The sequence below is a fragment of the Tachysurus fulvidraco genome, chromosome 3, assembly GCF_022655615.1.
Source record: "Tachysurus fulvidraco isolate hzauxx_2018 chromosome 3, HZAU_PFXX_2.0, whole genome shotgun sequence".
Classification (NCBI taxonomy): domain Eukaryota; kingdom Metazoa; phylum Chordata; class Actinopteri; order Siluriformes; family Bagridae; genus Tachysurus; species Tachysurus fulvidraco.
Window position 1 is genome coordinate 29147876 of NC_062520.1, and position 5708 is coordinate 29153583.

Here is a 5708-nt window from a genome sequence, read left to right on the forward strand (position 1 = left end):
GACTGAGCCGTCACGCTGATTTTTACACCAAGCGACAGACTGTTATTGCCCTTTTTTCTTTCTCTCTCTGTCTCTTTCTCCCTCTCTTTCTCTGCTGAGTTTTAAATGTTTCCAAAATGTTATGACTCTTCTTTCAGTGGATTAATGTCAGTGGAGGGTATTGACCTAATTCTGCCCTGCGCGTGGTATAAGGTCTGAGGGGTGTAGTGTGAGGTGCCTTAGTGGTTAGCATGTTCGCCTCACACCTCCAGGGTTGGGGGTTCGATTCCCGCCTCCGCCTTGTGTGTGTGGAGTTTGCATGTTCTCCCCGTGCCTCGGGGGTTTCCTCAGGGTACACCGGTTTCCTCCCCCGGACCAAAGACATGCATGGTAGGTTGATTGGCATCTCTGGAAAAATTGTCCGTAGTGTGTGAGTGAATGAGTGTGTGTGTGTGTGTGTGTGTGTATCCTGCCTTGATGCCCGATGACGCCTGAGATAGGCACAGGCTCCCCGTGACCCGAGAAGTTCGGATAAGCGGTAGAAAATGAATGAATGGATTTACAATTTCAAGTTCTGAGTGCAAGCACTTTAGGAGGCGGGGTTTGGAAAGGGCGGGGTTTATACCAACCTGCACTCCATAAAGTTTTTACATAATTCCTTTACTTCTCTTTATTTTCCAATAAAAGCATTGGCAATGAATTTTTATCCATTTCTAGGTACATTTCGGCTAGGAGAAAAAAAATCTCAGATCTGAAGCATTTGTGGTTGATGTTCAAATCTTGAGCAGCCTGAAGCTTCCTCTCAGTGATGTTTTTCTCTCTCTCTCTTTCTCACCCCTCAGACGAGGTAGAACAGCCTCCGGGGTGGAAATATGTGCTCTCCTGCAAGTGCCATAACACTCTCATCTCTCACATCGCCATGTCAGAGATGAAATATGGAGAGATCCAGGTGACGGATCTGAAGGCTTCTGTGAGGCTTTTGATGTTCCCATGGCATATGTGAGTCAGGAGTCAGGAGTCAGGAGGTCGTAACGTACAGCACCGTCACTGGATTCATTTATATCTGGATTTCTGCCAAGCCAAATTGTGCTGATGTTTGTTAGTGTCATGTAAATACAATAGAACTGTACTGGACAATGACGTGTTCTTAAAAACCCTGGTCAGGTTTCTGCACAAGTGACACCAAAGAACCCTGAAGGTTTTTAACTTTTTTTTTACTATTTGAAATATTCATGATTAGATATTAGAGCCGTCTGAGCGAGACGCAGCGTTATTAGGAAGGAAATGTTCTTCGAGCCTGAGAGCCACTTCTCCGTTTCGTCTCTTTGACACGTGAGAACCGTCACCTCGTCGTCACATCAGCACGTGTGAATTTTTAATTAGCGCATTAAATATTCAAAAATCACCCGAGCCAATTAAAGGGAAAGGAAAATGGGATGTAACGGCTCGGATAAAACGCGGTCACGTCGGGGTTAAAAAACTAGCGAGTTATTCCTGACCGTACAGATTTAAACCTTAACAACTTCCAAAAAACAATACATTTATTAAGAAGATATTTAACGTCCGGTAGCTATGTTCCAGAATCATCAACATTCTATGAATATGCATGATTATGCAAATTAGGACAGCGAAACATTAGTTGGTTTGTTGCTTGCGTCAGAACTGAATGTAACCATGGTAACCACTATATCGTTCAGCAGTAAAATTAGACAGCTTATGTTAGCTAGCTTGACCTCCAGAGATTATTTATTGACAGCTGAGCTGATGTGTAGCCCAGCCCACTAAATGATCCTTTGCTGATGGTCTTCATAACTTTCATGACGAGTTTGACGAGCACTAATAATGTTGACGTGATAACGAGATCCATTCTGTGGTTCGGTATCAGCGTGTGTGTGTCAAAAGTCGCTATATTTTACATCGGTTTCATAACAAGACATGAAAGGCACTAATTGGAAAGTGGAGTGTGAGTGATTTAACTCTACACAGGACCTTAATGAGAACGAGAGAGAGATCCTGTGAATTTACAGACTCATGAACACGTGGAGGTTATTCGGCTGTGCGCAAAGTGACACAAGTGCAGCAATTACTGAGGACTAACTGCTGTTTCTGCTGCACGGCTAATTAATCAGAAACCGGCGTGGAGTCAGTCTTCAGCTCGCTAATCACCCAACCACATAAACAGTGCAGATTTACGTAAGTGTTTATCTGTAGTGAAGGATTAGTGAAATATCGAGCTGTTTATCAGAGAACGTTACGTTGTACATTTTACATCTGTTTATGGTGCCATTTTCTCTCGTCACTCACGTTCTAGCAGCTTTAAATCGTCCGTCTGAGAGCTCTCAAAGCTTTACAGCTGACACTACATGGAGACTCCTTCCACAGATACAGAAGACAAACCTCACTATGGCTAAGGTTACACCACTTTTATTTAAATGTGCTGTTAATACGGATACAGTGATGTGTAGCTGCAATACTATCAGAGCTGTTGTTATAGAAAACTACTCAAAACCTGACAACCAATCAGAATCCAGCACTCAGTTCAAAGCACACGCATCAGTTTATTCATCAAACATCATTTCTTGAGAACGATATGCGATGCACAATTTATAAAATTTAAAAAATTAATTCAGTTTCCTTTTTTCTTTGTTCATTTTTTCGCCGGTTTCTCAGTATGTACGGAATTTCTTGGCTTTTCATTCATGAGCTCGAGCAAATAATCGAGCAAAATGACGGCGCTTTAAAGAATCATGCGTGATTTGTACACGTGCTTCATTTCACGTATTCAAATGAACACATTTTGTTTTCAAAAAATTCAATAAATCTGATTCGTTATCGTTCTGAGCCAACGTTTAAAAAAGATTCAACACTTAATGGACTTTTCTCAACAGAGCACATACTTGCTTAGGAGCCTGTTTGTTTTATTTAGCTAGTTAACTAACTAGCTAAGCATATGCTATTGCATTAGCCTGTTTTTTTTTTTAACATCAGGTACCAATTTAGACCCTCAGCTCCACGTCTAGGAGCTCACTGGACAGATGGACAGCTAACTGATTTATCATCTGTTGATCTTTCATACTGTATTTATGGGTTTATATAAAAACCCAATAAATTGGTTGAGATAAAAAGTATTTTAGCTGTAGACAAAAATGGGAATCTATGTAACTATACTGTGAGATGATGATTCAACATTTGCTTAAATTCAAAATGTGCTTGTGTCCGTCTGTGTGTGTGTGTGTGTGTGTGTATTCCATGTGTGTCAGTGTGTGTTTCTGTGTGTGTGTATGTGTGTCTGTCTGTGTGTGTATGTGTGTGTGTTTGTGTGTGTTTATCCCATGTGTGAGTCTGTGTGTCTTTCTGTGTGAGTGTGTTTGCATGTGTGTTTGTGTGTGTCTGTGTGTGTTTCCGTGTGTGTGTACAGTATGTTTGTCTGTCTGTGTGTATCTGTGTGTGTGTTTGTGTGTGTTTATCCCATGTGTGAGTCTGTGTGTCTTTCTGTGTGAGTGTGTGTGTGTGTGTTTGTGTGTGTCTGTGTGTGTTTCCGTGTGTGTGTACAGTATGTGTGTCTGTCTGTGTGTGTATCTGTGTGTGTGTTTGTGTGTGTTTATCCCATGTGTGAGTCTGTGTGTCTTTCTGTGTGAGTGTGTTTGCATGTGTGTTTGTGTGTGTCTGTGTGTGTTTCCGTGTGTGTGTACAGTATGTTTGTCTGTCTGTGTGTATCTGTGTGTGTGTTTGTGTGTGTTTATCCCATGTGTGAGTCTGTGTGTCTTTCTGTGTGAGTGTGTGTGTGTGTTTGTGTGTGTCTGTGTGTGTTTCCGTGTGTGTGTACAGTATGTGTGTCTGTCTGTGTGTGTATCTGTGTGTGTGTTTGTGTGTGTTTATCCCATGTGTGAGTCTGTGTGTCTTTCTGTGTGAGTGTGTTTGCATGTGTGTTTGTGTGTGTCTGTGTGTGTTTCCGTGTGTGTGTACAGTATGTGTGTCTGTCTGTGTGTATCTGTGTGTGTTTGTGTGTGTTTATCCCATGTGTGAGTCTGTGTGTCTTTCTGTGTGAGTGTGTTTGCATGTGTGTTTGTGTGTGTCTGTGTGTGTTTCCGTGTGTGTGTACAGTATGTTTGTCTGTCTGTGTGTGTATCTGTGTGTGTTTATCCCATGTGTGAGTCTGTGTGTCTTTCTGTGTGAGTGTGTTTGCATGTGTGTTTGTGTTCTGTGTGTGTCCGTGTGTCTGTGTCTGTGTGCTTCCATGCGTGTGTATGTGTCTCCGTCTGTGTGTGTTTGTGTGTGTTTATTCCATGTGTGTGTCTGAGTGTCTGTGAGTCTTTCTGTGTGAATGTGTGTGTTTGCGCGTGTGTGTGTGTGTGTGTGTGTGTGTGTGTGCACGCGAATGTGTGTGTGTTTATGGGAGTGTTTGTGTCTCTGTGTGTGTGGACCTGACTCCTATTATTATTATTATTATTATTATTATTATTATTATTAGTAGTAGTAGTAGTAGTAGTAGTAGTAGTATTTACTGACTTTTAAAATGATCCGGGCATAAATTTAGTTTTGAAGTTGTTTTTTAAATCTAAATCTGAGTGGTCTTTGGTTTCCTTCCTCTGAGTGTTTTTGGTCTTGCTGAAGGTTGAGTGCAGACAGAAACACGTCATCGTTTCCAGAGATCATGAAGGTGTTTACAAGCTGAAAAGAGGAACTGAGAAAGTCAACTACAGTAAAACACGACAGCACAGACACACTTCCGCAGGTTCCATTAAAGAGAGCTGGAAAAATAAAGCTGTACCTATCACAGAAACACACACACACACACACACACACACACACACACACACAAATGATTACAGAGAACAAAAACACACACTGTAGTATAATACAGAGAAAGGTGCGTCTCCTCCACACTCCATAAAACATGACACACGTGTGATGATCACTTCAGTCAAGCGCTGTGTGTGTGTGTGTGTGTGTGTGTGTGTGTGTGTGTGTGTGTGTGTGTGTGTGTGTGTGTGTGTGTGTGTGTGTGTGTGTGAGTGACTGGACCTGCTCTGTGAATAGAGAACCGAAGAAGCTATAAATACACAGTGCGGGAAGCTGTACAGAGAGAACGTCCTGTTGTCACATCTTCACACATGCACACGCCCCAGAGATCTCACTGCACACTGAGCGAGAACGCCAGGACAGATGTCTCGAGAGGAACCTCAGCCTTTTGTTTATGTCTGTCTCGAGACTTTCGTTTTCCTGTTGTGGTGTTTCAAGAGAAAAACGAAGAACACTCAGAAACCTGGAGTATCTCAAGTACGTTAAAACGTTTGAAAAGGTTATTTATTTATTTATTTATTTTTATTTTAAAGGTTTTTCTGATTATTTTTCAAACGGTTCCTGCAGTACAATGCAAAAAGGACCTCATGCTGATCATGTGCACTTACCTCATTTACCTCACTTCTGGGTCATTATCAATAACTACAGGAAATGGCATGACATACAACGTGTCCTTACACCTTACAGTCCCATTTTCATCTATCTCAAGTCATTAATGCCTACAAGGATCCTCGTCCTTTAAAGCATCCTGGCAACAAGGAGTCCTGCATTCCTAACGTCGCACTCCATCCTTAAAGTCTGCCCATTAGCAATAATCTGTTTTTAATAATGTTTCGTTTTTTCCTGGTTAAAGTTTCTCCTTAAACCTGTGGATGGATGTTTAGTTAATTTTTGCAGTAAATGATCAGGTGCTGGGCAGAACAGAT

At 41.7% G+C, this 5708-nt stretch overlaps 1 long non-coding RNA gene across 1 annotated transcript; it reads left to right on the top strand.

Moving 5' to 3' along the window:
• Positions 1–420: 420 nt before the first annotated feature.
• On the top strand, positions 421–2608 carry LOC125140872. The gene is made up of 2 exons (XR_007140175.1): positions 421–2172; positions 2291–2608. It is a non-coding gene; the product is annotated as an uncharacterized LOC125140872 (long non-coding RNA).
• Positions 2609–5708: the final 3100 nt, after the last annotated feature.